The 12,626-nt window shown below is 46.7% G+C and overlaps 1 long non-coding RNA gene across 1 annotated transcript; it reads left to right on the top strand.

Annotated features, from left to right (window-relative positions):
* The first annotated feature begins 5,611 nt into the window (after window positions 1-5,611).
* LOC124505264 (uncharacterized) lies at window positions 5,612-10,480 on the top strand. Its single transcript, XR_006960596.1, has 6 exons — window positions 5,612-5,640; window positions 5,740-5,876; window positions 6,203-6,406; window positions 7,834-8,188; window positions 8,538-8,647; window positions 9,023-10,480. It is a non-coding gene; the product is annotated as an uncharacterized LOC124505264 (long non-coding RNA).
* Window positions 10,481-12,626: the final 2,146 nt, after the last annotated feature.

The raw sequence follows: 12,626 nt of genomic DNA, 5'->3' as shown, positions 1-12,626 counted from the left end.
TCTTCCCAGGAATAGTGACCGGCAAAATCTCTAGTTTTAGTGCTGGTGTTAGTTCCACTTCAGTGGCTGGATGTGGGTGGGAATGGAAAACTTAGCCGTCGTCACCTACTGAGAACGTGGCATGGAGTATTCATATTACCGGAAATGCCAGGATACAACTTTCCTTGGGCAAATCCAAAGGAAAGGAGAGAAGACAGAGGTGATTCCATCCCTCCAACCGACCCCTCCCACTCTGACATGATGGGAAGAATGAGAAGGCTGAGCATGACAGAAAACGGTGATGGCGATGAGGGTTCTCACCCCTGGGCCAACCAAGAAGGGCCTGGGATCAACCAGTTCAGCCAGAGGGAATTGGGTCCTTCCACAATATCCTAGAGCCCAGTAGGGTACCTCATAGGCCGTCACCCCTGCACAGGGGCCTGCATTGTTATTATTTCGACTGTTTTTATGAATGTGGCCCACACTGTGAGGAAGGGAATGCCCCCTTTCCTCAGTCTGCACAAAGGCTACAGCCCCAGGGCCTCCTCTCTTCCTCTGGCCCCAGTGCTCCGCACTTGGATGGGGAACCCCCTATTGACCTTTTGGAGAGCAGAGAAGGGAGAGAGTGGGCGAGGGGGTTCCAAACTCTCTTCCCTCAGCTGTGACCTTTAAGCAAGCTCTGCATTCTTGGGGCCCCCAGAGCCCACAGTAGGCTCTCCCAGGCCTCGATTTGCATATCTTCTAACTGCCTTAAACAGACCAGGGCCAGGGGAAGAGGGGGTGTGTGGCCGGGAGGAAGCTGTTGAGGTGGAAGTTATCTTTGCCTCAGACAATGAGTGCGGGAAGATGTGCCAACCAAGATGTCCGTGCTTCCCAGTGGAGGAGGGAACTGAGATTTGAAGGTGGCCAGAGGGTCCTCCCACCATTGTCTGCCACAGGCCCTGAAATCCTCACCTCGCCTCACTTCAGGTGGGAGGCCTCCCGAACAGGACAGGCATGATTTTTTCCTGGTTCGAGATGTGATGTCGTCTGAAGGCAGATCATACGGGTGGTTGAAATTCTGTCCTGGAGTTTGAAGGCCTGGCGTCAAGTCCAGCACGTTGCCCAGTCTCCTCCAGCACCATCTGCAAGTGAAAGTAATGCCCGCCATTTTGTAGGCTTTTTGTAAGGCAAGTGAGGTATGAAAGTCAAATGTCCTGTGAATCTGTAAGGGACTGTTCTGTGTATGAGGTGACTATTATCACTATTCAAACAAGGTAATATGTTATTAGTTAATGATACGTATATCCTATACTATTAGTTAATAATATACACAGCGAATATTTATTTAACCGACATTGCACTAAATAATTTAATGTAATAAGCTATATTTATTTGAGTGCTCATTACGTGCCAGGCACGGTTGTAGGAACTGGCAATACAGTTGAAAACAAAATCCTTGCTCTCCTGGGGCTTACTTTCTCCTGGAGGGAGAGACAGTAAACAATTACACAAAAATAATGAAGACAATTTCAGACATTAATGACTGCTACAAGTAAATGCTACAGAAAATGGGATGGAGAGTCTCTGGGGGTGGGGAGCATGGCAGTTTTTTATAGATGGTCGCCTTCAAAGGAGTTGACTTCTGTGCTGAGGTGGAAGAGACCGACCAAGAAGCCAACCACGTGATACAGGAGAGGTGCTCCTGGTAGAGAGAAGAGCAAGCGAAAAGGTACTGAGGCAGAAGCGAACTTTAAAAGCGGAAAGAGGTCCCGGGGAGGGGAGGGGGGGGTGCTGGAGCAGATCCATGAGTGGGGCTGGGACAAGAGCTGAGCCTTTATGGGGCTGCCAGCGGGTGTGGCCTTGTGGGACACGGTGAGACTCTTATTGCCGGTGGAAGCCACTGGAGTGTTTCAGAGGGGAAGCAACATAATCTGATTCACATTTTAACAAGAGCTTTCTGGCTCTTGGTCGATAAGAATCCGAACGAAGCAAGAGCGAAAACCGGGAGCTCCATCAGGAGGGAACTTCCAACAGTATTTCAACTGATTATCCTAACAACCCGACCGGGGATGACGTGTTATTGTCTTAATTGAGAAACTGAGGCTTCAGGGAGCCTGAGTGGTTTTAGGAAGGCCATACCCCTAGTAAGCAGCGGAGACGGGATCTGAACCCTGGGGACGCTCTGACTCCAGAGCCTGCGTTTACAAACCTTCGGTGCATTGTTTCTCCCATCAAAAACCTCTGTAAGTCCTGTCCGGTGATGCTGTTAATAGTGGCTAGCCATGCACGGAGGAGGGCACTTGTTGGGATGAGCCCTGGGTGTTGTATGGAAACCAATTTGACAATAAATTTTATTAAAAAAAATAAAGCAAAAGAAAATAAAAACAAAAATTGTGGCTAGCCATCCGTTAGGTTAGAAGAGTCCAGCCAGGGCGGGGTTGGGGCTGGTGGGGGGAGGAGGAGACCAGGCAGCTGATGGTCTCCCTGCAGCAAGGAGGCTCGGCTCCACCCTCCCGTGGGCTTTCCTGCCTACGACACGGGGTCTCGTTCCCGCCACCACCCCCACACCCCTGCCCGCGGTCCCGATTGCGCCCCACCAAGGCCCGTGGCCGCAGGATGGCTCCCCTCCACATGTGGCTGCGAGCCACAGGGTGACGATGGGACAGCTTTGTTTTGCCCTAACAGCTGCCTCCATGGTAACAGCCTGAGGCATGACTGGAAAAGCCATTTGTAGGACTACAGAGCTGGAAGCCGGGAGCCCAGGCCGGAAGGAGAGGGGGAGCCCCGGCCCGAGAGGGGGTGGCGTCCACGCCGGGGCTGGAAGGTGCGAGGCGCACCTGTCCCTTTCTGTGGGCCTCGTCATGTCCTGTCTTTCGGTTTAGGCTCAGCAAATCCAGATGTTCTTCGACCAGCTTGGGCATATTTGGCCCAGGCCTACGCGTCTCTTCATTTTTCAGCCAGTCTGACAAATATTTGTAATAACCTCATTCTGTGAATCCCAGGACGCCTTTTGGGCTGCAGGGGGTTAATGAGAACCACCCCTGCCTGTGGAGCTTCCCAACCACCCCCCCTCACCCCCCTCACCCCCACCCCTGCTACCCCTGGGCCATGCCTAGGCCAGCAGGACTTGCTGTCCAAGGGACCTCATAAGACATCCGAGGAGTCTTTTCTTAGAAACAGGAAACAGTCTTCAGCCAAGTACAAATGAACTGAAGCACCCAGAAACCTGAGGATCGCTCCAAACTCGGGAGGCCCGGAGGCAGACAGGGAGGGTTGAACTCCTGGCAGGGTCTCCCTGACTCATTTGCTCATGAATGGGATTGATCTCAGCTGTGTTCTCAGCCTTTTTCTTCACTGCGCTCAGACCATTATGTAAGTGCTGGTAACACATTCATTGAAATACTTTCAGCAAAAGTCTTTTCGATCCTAAGACAAAAATATGAATCAAGACAATATTACTTGTTATTTTTCGGAACCTCGTAACCTTTTCATTGGATAGATGCTGGATTGGGGACCTGCTGCTCGGGCAGTTGTTTGAACAGAAGAGGATGGCATGAAATGATGATTTTTTTTTCTTTTTTTAAATTTACATCCAAATTACTTAGCATATAGTGCAACGATGTTTTCAGGAGTAGATTCCTTAGTGCCCCTTACCCATCCCACAACCCCTCCGATAACCCTCAGTTTGTTGTCCATATTTATGAGTCTATTCTGTTTTGTCCCCCTTCCTGTTTTTATATTATTTTTGTTTCCCTTCCCTTATGTTCATCTGTTTTGTCTCTTAAAGTCCTCATATGAGTGAAGTCATAGGATTTTTGTCTTTCGCTGACTAATTTCACTTAGCATCATACCCTCCAGTTCCATCCACGTAGTTCCAAATGGCAAGTTTTCATTCTTTTTGATTGCCGAGTAATACTCCATTGTGTGTGTGTGTATATATATATATATATATATATATATATCACATCTTCTTTATCCATTCATCCAGATGATGTTTCTTTCCAAATACAGCAGGCGTAGTAATGGGGAGCCCCATAAGTGGGTATTTGCTGTGGCTTATTTGTGAATCTATCGTTTCAAGGGGTAAATAAATCTATGCTCCTTGAGGATCGGGAACGAATCCCTAAGTTTGCTGTGGTATCTCCAGCACCTGGTTTGATGCCTGAAATTTGCCTCAAAAAATAAGGGTGCCTGGGTGGCTCAGACTGTTAAGTGGCGACTTCGGCTCAGGTCGTGGTCTCACGGTTTCGTGGGTTCAAGCCCCACGTTGGGCTCTGTGCTGACAGCTCAGAGCCTGGAGCCTGCTGTGGCTTCTGTGTCTCCCTCTCTCTCTGCTCCTCCCCTGCTCATGCTCTGTCTCTCTCAAAAATAAATAAACATTAAAAAACTAAAAAAAAAAGGGGGGGGTTCGATGGATAAGGACTGACTGAATGAATAAATCCATAATATTTGCTCTTGATTCATCAAGGTGAGACTAAGCCACCATTGGAGTGGGGCGTATTGCTTGTCAGATATTGAGGAAAGGGGAATAGAATAGGGAAAGAGTGCGGTGTGGTGATGGGAAAGAATTTTCTTTGGGGAGTGGTGGTACGGCGTTAGGGAAGGACCACGAGACTTAAAATCAGAAGAGCAAGTGTCCAATCCTGACTCTCTGAGTAGCCCTGTGACCCTCCGACAAATTGTTCAATGTCTCCGGGCCTCGGTTTCATCGCTAAATCAAGACTTTTAATACTTACAAATATTATCGTAATAACCTTGGGATCAAATGAGACAAGAATGGGAGAGCATCTCCAACACACGGGAGAGCATATCTGCACACTTTTGAGAAGTTGGCATCTCGTCAGGTCTAGCTCTGGCTCAAGGTCTTTTCAATGCGCCGTGTAATTTATTTTCCCGATAATGGCACGCACCACATACTTTCGTGGCTAACTAGTGTCCTACCCTCCTCCGGGTGTTCTCTCCTCCAGGCCACACAACCAGAAAGCTTTCTCCTGTCCTGGTACACGGGCTTCTCTCGGCTGGGTCGCTTCACAGAGTGGGCCCGGCCTTTCCTCTATGGCGACTCTAATTCCCAATGCAATGGGTCTGAGAGAGGGCCTCATCAGAGCTTCAGAATGTCTCCTCACCTGTTGTCGGAGCTACGGAGTGTCAGCGCTGACAGAACTTTGCATGTGTGTGCTTTTCTCTAAAACTGGGCCTGGGACCAGCATTAAGGATTGTGCAGGGTCCCTTCCTTTATGAGCAGCAAATCAGGCAGGAAGGAGAGCCATGCTATGGGCCTGGCCCTCCTTGGGCCTCGCACTTGTCTGCCTATCCCTACCACCACCGCCTACACAGAGGCGCCCCGTGACAAGTCATCTGGAAGCAGCCCCCTCCCCCTCCCATGGCACTAGGGCTTTCCGAGGAGCTCGCCAGCTGAGGGAGTGGTTTCTGTGGTATTGTTGCCACAGCTCATTTTCCATTAGGGTCACCAGGCAACCACCAGGAAGCGACAACTCCTGACGTAAACCCTGCTTCGCCCAGCGAGAAGCTCTGTATCCCATTACTAACCCTGGGCTGGATGTGCCAAAGGCGCGTTGCTGGCGAGGGCAGATGGAGGCTTCCAGAGACCAGCTCTCAGCAATGTTGGCGCAGCTGTGAGGCTGGGCTGAGGGAGTGAGGGAGCGTTGGGTGACTCAGGTAGAGGCAGCAAGGTTTCAGACCAGACACTGATCCCAAATGAAACGTTCTCCTTTGTCCCATTCTGACTGGACCTTTTTTTTTTCTTTCTCTTTTTAGGGTGTCACCCAGGAAATACACTGTTGTGTTCTTTTAAAATAAATGATGCTAACATCTCATTTTTGTGTGGTGATTGACAGTGTTTAAAGCAGATGTGTTTCCACGGTTGAAATTTATCCTTCAACCAGCTGTTTGAGGTAAGTACGGTATGGTCTTTATTTGAGAGATGGGGAAACTGAGGCCCCGAGAGCAATGTCTTAGGCCAGTGTTGTATCAGTGAGTAATTATTGACTGAGACCAATGAGGACTTCTTCCCACATCATGCTGTGGTGTTCGTCTATCCTCCTTTCTCAAAGATCCTGCTCTCCTTGACAAAATTAGTTAATTAATCCGGTCCTTTATGCATATAGAGTGTCTGCTACATGCCATGTATTAGTAAAGCATCAAATACAACATGCAACCACCCTGTCCTCGTGGTACTGAAATCCTGAGAGGTGATTAGTACATGCATGTGAAATTTCAGGTGCAGGTAAGAACACTGGCGAAAAGTTCAGCAGGGTCGGAGGTGGGGGAGAGCCCCTGTTTTATGCAGGGTGAGCCGAGAAAGCCTGCCAAGAAGTCGCCGTGGGATCAGAGCCCAAGAGAAGTGAGGAAGCCCCTGGGGTGGTTCTGGGGCACATGCCGGACGACAGCACAGACCACAGTACCTGCCCCTCAGCTCTCCAAGGTAGGTGTCATTACCCCTGGGAGAGATAAAAACCCTCAGAGCCGCTTGCTCAAGTCCCACAGCTATCAGGAGGGGAAAGAGGGCGTGGACCAAGGTCTGTCTTCAAAGCTCTGCGCCTAACCACCGTCAGTTTCAGGCAGGAAATCTTATCAGGTGGGGAGATATTTGGGGCAGGTCCTCTGCACTCAGATTCCTCGGAAAACACTTGGTGTTTGCCAATGCCGCCGACGTGATGTCACCAAGGCACATACTGGCAAAATAAAAACTGGCCTGCTTTTATTATTTGACTTAGTTTTTATTTCATGTTTATATTTCCTAGCGGGCAACCGACCAGAGCCCAGCGATTACAGTCAACGTCACGCGCGTTATAGCGAGAGAGACTGGGCTGGGGATAATCGTTCTTTAAATGTCACCGTATGCCAGGCACTGTTAAGTGCTTTATATCCAGTATCTCACTTAATTTTCACAAACAGCCTGTGAAACAGATACTAGCTTTATCTTCATTTGAGAGATGGTGAGCTTGAGTTGAGGGTCCGGTAAGTCTTACATTACTGAGACGTGTCTGATTTACATTCAACTCACCTCTTACACCATAAACCGGGCTCTCGAGCCCTAAGGAATGGGTACAGCAAATCTTGAGTGCAAGGGCTGACGGAGAGGAGGCCTAAGGGGGGAAAGGCAGGGAGACTGTGCGTCTGCTTTGTTGGGGGGGTCACATATTTATCCAATACACCCAAATGGAGTAAATTGGGATTGGTTGGGAGTGAAACCTTTTTTCTCCAGAACTGCACTCGAGAATTATAAAGAGCAATTCATCAATCCAGGAAGAATGCAGGGCAAACCCCTGTCACACTTGACATTTGATTTTTAAATGTCCACCTTTTGCGGGGGGGGGGTATTAAAATACGGGCTTATTGGTAACCCATGAGAATATCAAGAACAAGGGTGAAGACGATGAAAACATCCCTAATCTTCCTACTCAGAGACAACCGCCATCGCCATTCTGATAGCTCAGTGTTCTAGCTTCTGTGCAAGCCTCCTTAAAACATGTAATTTAGTCGAAACAGTCCTTTACATAGAATGGTGCAAGATCACCTCTTTCTTGTGAATTGAGCTGTACCCCCGTCCCCAGCTGCACACGCACAGAAACAGCTCTGGCTCAGGCTGCAGCGGCCTCCTTTTCCCCTTTGCTTATCACCTTGAGTTCCACAGGAGTGTGTGGTAAAGCCAGGCCCCAACTGGGCCCTGCTGTCTCTGGAAGGATTTCAGCTGACCCTGAGCTCTGGCACAGCCAAAGGGCATCCGCCTCTGCTACCGAGCCATACATTTCCCCTGACAGGAGCTCCTCTTAGACCTCCCTAGACAGCAGACACCGCGAGCAGACAGCAAGATTCACGGCTGTCTGGCTTCTCCCTGTCCTCCCCCAGATGGACTGAAGCCAGATGACAGAGCATGAGACCCGAGGAGGAACAGCCTGGGGGTCGACGGCACGCCAAGCAGAAGTGGACAATATCTGGTCCCAGCTCACGCCTTGGCTTAATCGCAGCCACATGGGCAAACTCAGGGCTGCACAGCACAGTTGTAATTGGAATAGAGTGTCCTCTGGGAGACTGTTGGGGATGAAGCTGTTCACTGCATGAGACGACGCACTGCTGCAGATATAATCCGTTTACCGACGATCGTAACGGTGGCTAACGTTTACTGCGTGCCTATCGTGCCCCCGGCACAGCGTTCGATACCCTGGGAGGATTACCTCATTAGTTCTCATAACACATCGCACAGGTAGGTATGCTTGCTCTCCTCATCTTGGACACGAAGATGTGGAAGGCTCAGAGAGAGTCGGTAGGGCATCCAAGGTCACCGAGCTGGTACGTGATGGAGCTGTGGCTTGAAACAAAGCAGTTTTACTGTAGATCCTAGACCTCTCACTTAGGTTTGATTTCATTCATTCACTCACTCGTTTAATTGTCCATTCACTCACTCATTTAATCATTCATTCATTCACTCATTCACTCACTCATTTAATCCATCATTCCTCCATTCACTAAGTATGCTAATTCAAGCCACGATCATCTCTCACCTAGACAGCAGGTGGTAATAACTTCCTACGTCTTGCCTCTCTCTAACACAGAGTTTCCACCTTGCCTGCATCTTGGAATGACCTGGGAAAGTTTTACTACTGCAGGTACCTGGTTCCAGAGCTACTAATTTAACTCATCTGAGATGTGGTCCACTCATAAGGTAAGAGAGATATATATGTATAAACTCTAAACATGACCCTCTTGTGCTAACAATGTATTCCTGGAGAAAGGCCCAGGCTCTTAACGTGGCTATATTACACGGCTCTTTGGCATGTGGTCCCTCCCTCCTTACCAGCCCCCTTTTATACAGCTCTTTCTCTCACTCAGCACATTGCCTCTCTGGCTTTCTTGACTTCTGGGAACGTTCACGCTTCTTTCTGCCTTAGGCTTTACATGCCGATCACAATTCTCTTCCCCGTCTGTCTGGTTGCCTCCTTCTTGTTCTTCTGGTCTTAACTTGATACAGCTGATCACAAAAGTGGCCATAATTCTCCACCCCTCCTCTAGCTGCACTTTTTGCCATGTGACTTTGCAGCTCTTTCCATTGGGAGCCGGATTCTCTTTTCCTGCCCTTTGAATCTGAGGTGGCCATGCAGCCTGCCTTAATCGATAGAATCCTGCAGAAGAAATGTTGTGCCAGTTCTGAGCCTGAGCCTTGCAGGCTTCTGCTTGCTATCCTGGAACCCCACCATCGCCATGTGAATGACCCTGGTCTGCCCTCCTGGAGGATCATAGCTGAGGCCATCCCAGACCAACCAACCCGGCCCACAAACTCACGAGGAAGCCTGGCTGAGATCAGAGCCCGGGCCAGACCCACAGGACCTTTCAGTTGATCTACAGACTTGTGGGCAATGATAAATGGTGGTTATTTTAAGCCACTAACTTTGGGTTGATTTGTTATGCAACAGTAGGTAGCTGATACACTTCAATATAATTTCCTATTTCTCTTTGAGCCTAAATCGGGTTCTCCCTTTATCCACTCTCATAGCACCTTATACTTGTCAACTGTATAATGGATGACAATGCTTATCAGAACTAAAAATTGTGTAAATAATACTTTTTTCTCTCTCTGATTAGAGTTTAAGCCCCATGAGATCAGAGACCACATTTGATTTGCTCCCTGAAATATTCCTACCATCTGGCATTATTTTATACACGGTATATGCTACACTTGATCTTAACCAAGAGGCCGAGAAGCGATACACATGGTAAATGCTAAATAAATACTTGTCAGAAGACAAACGCAAGGATGAATTCATATGCTCACTAAACATGTCCTAAGTACTTTCTCCATTTTGGGTACCATGCAAGATGTTAAAGATATCAGAATGAATAAGGCATAGTCTTTGTTCTTAAGGAAATTCACGGTTTAAAAGCTGGGACATGAACATGTAAATAAAAATTGTAGGCCACGTTAATGAGTGTAATTGAGGGTGTTTAGCGTGTTGATAAGAGCAGGGTAGATCAGTGGGTTGAATAAATCTGGAGAAAAGAAGTTCCTGGAAAATGGTTTATGGAATAAATATTTGAAATGATGATTCTACATCTGACGAGTGTGTGGCAATGGGCGTTCAAAGGCCATAAGTGGTATTGCCATTGGAAATAGGACTTTTCAGAATGATTAACGGAGCTTGCTAAATTTCCATACAAGCCAAAATGCAAACTTCCCTTGAATTACATAACAGTGGCATTTACGGAAAACTCAAAACACATAAAACCATGTTTTAAAACTGTATGAAAATGAGATCCTTGGTGTTTATATGTAAATGCAATTAAGTATTAGGCTCAGATACTTACAAATAGGTTTTTGCCCATATGACTGCAGGGGCATTTGAAAAGTATCTGGAATGTGGGGTAATTTTTCATTGCATGGTCATGTCCTATGCATTCCGTGATCGGCATCTGTGGCCATTGCCCATTAAATGGCAGTAACATCCCCTCTCAATATTGTGACAGCCGCAAATTCACTTCAAATTTCCGAGACTGTTTTACCAACGTGGAGCTACATCTGCACTGAACTACTCAGGTAAAAAAAAAAAAAAAATTACTTTGAGAAATTAGCGTTAACGTTTTATGGAACAGTGTTATTTAAAAAACGTACGCTATCTATGCACATGTTCTCACACTTCCAAATTACTTGGGTATTGTGGCAAAAGATGAGTCAACACTTTCTTGAGGGAGAAAGAAAGAATCCACTCCATTTCTCTCTCGGGAAGCAAATAACCTTACTATCTGAGCTGTTCACCGAAGCATGTGGACTGGAAGTCCGGCATACCTGTATTTCCACAGCACTGGGGGACAACCCGGCTAAAAACTCACTTCGTGGTTCTGAGTCAACAATAGCTCAAAAACATGTAAAAATTGCCTGGGGACTTATCTTGAAGAGAGCAATTCCACATTAATTTTTACAGATTAGTGAAGAATCCTAGTTGGTATACATTTGTAAGCATTTCACAAATCATTTTAAAAGGTATATAATCAACGAGCCGATATTTGAGTACCTACAGTATGTGAAATCACTGTCCTAGCCGCTCTGAGAATCCAAAGAATCCTACTAAGTGTTTCTGATCTTTAAGGAACCGAAAAATCTAAATCTGGTAACAGGATATAATCATGCAAAATTTACGGAGACACAAGCTGCAAATACCTAATGAGTGGTACAGAACCCAAGGGCTTTAGAAGTTCAAGGGCAAAGAGAATTGGAATGACCAAGGAAGTTTCCCCAGAGGCTGGAGCAGGCCCTAAAGATAGATATGAGCCAAATAAGAAAATTAGGGAGGGCATTCCAGTGGAAGCGATGGCATGGGAAAAGAAAGGAGTCATACAATATGAATGTCATATTCTAGAAATTATGAGTAGACTCATCTGGCCACAGTCACACTAGGTAGTAGCTAATAAGGTACATTGTAAATTAGAGCCAGATAGCTAAACATCTTTAATACCACACTAAGATATCAGAATTGGTGTTCTAAGGAAAGAGGGGTTATTAAACATTTTGATCAGGAATTATTTAGGTATTGGGAGAAACCCTTTCTTTTTCTCTCCTCACTTATATTTCATTGTGAATAAACCTCTAGTGCAGAAATACTTCTGGCCTCATAATCCCCTAATTCAATTCTCCCACCCCCGCTGGGAGAGGGGAATTACTTTTCTGATTGAGAATCTGAGAGATAAATCCGACTTTTACAGGGATAGGTCCACATGGAGAGACCTGCGTCCAAATGTGCTTGTGATGGGGTAAGCCAAGCCTGCCTAATTCAGAATCAGGTGCTAGCATTCCCTTTTTTTTCTTTTGTTTTTAATGTTTTTATTTATTTTTGAGACAGAGAGAGACAGAGCACGAGCAGTTGAGAGGCAGAGAGAGAGGGAGACATAGAATCTGAAGCAGGCTCCAGGCTCTGAGCTGTCAGCACAGAGCCTGACGCCAGGCTTGAACTCACAGACGGTGAGATCATGACCTGAGCTGAAGTCGGATGCTCAACTGACTGAGCCACCCAGGCACCCCCAGGTGCTAGCATTCCTAATTGACTACAAACCTTGGTTGCATTCTCCCAAATAGATTTTATCTGCATTAAAAGTGACATGCTGATCGCTACTTTCTGACTCCTGTGTTTTTTTTGTTTTTTGTTTTGTATTAATTTTAACTTGGGTGAAGATGGTTGGTGCTTGTTAGCCTCTACCTCATGGATAAAATCTCCATTTAAACAGACGGAGAGGAAAAGCCTCACCAATTCAAAGACCCTAAAAATGATTCACCAATGAAAGCTTGTATCTGATAAACTTTAGACTTAGCAATTAGGTTGGCACTGGAATAGTCAAGGTCCTAGGGCAGCAAAGGGAGAAATTTCAGGACGCCTGAGATCAGGTGTTAACCCACTATGGCCCACCTGGTCACATCAGGCCCATCACCTGTTTTTCTAAATAAAGTTTTATTGGAACACAACCATATTTATTCATTTGCATATAATCCATGGCTGCCGTAGAATTTAGATATACTGACCATTATGTTAATTTAGATCTATTCATCACAACTGAGTAGTTATAATGGAGACTATATGCTCTGCAAACCCTCAAATTGCTTCTGATTTCAGAATGGTCATTGAGAATCAGACGCCATTTATACATGTTTAATTTTAGTT

Source organism: Lynx rufus, unplaced genomic scaffold (genome assembly GCF_022079265.1).
Source record: "Lynx rufus isolate CCGP_SWC_20201006 ecotype Redwood Valley unplaced genomic scaffold, mLynRuf1.p SCAF_9, whole genome shotgun sequence".
In the NCBI taxonomy this organism is placed as follows: domain Eukaryota; kingdom Metazoa; phylum Chordata; class Mammalia; order Carnivora; family Felidae; genus Lynx; species Lynx rufus.
The sequence above is the reverse complement of the archived record's forward strand: the minus strand, read 5'-3'. Positions and strand labels throughout refer to the sequence as shown.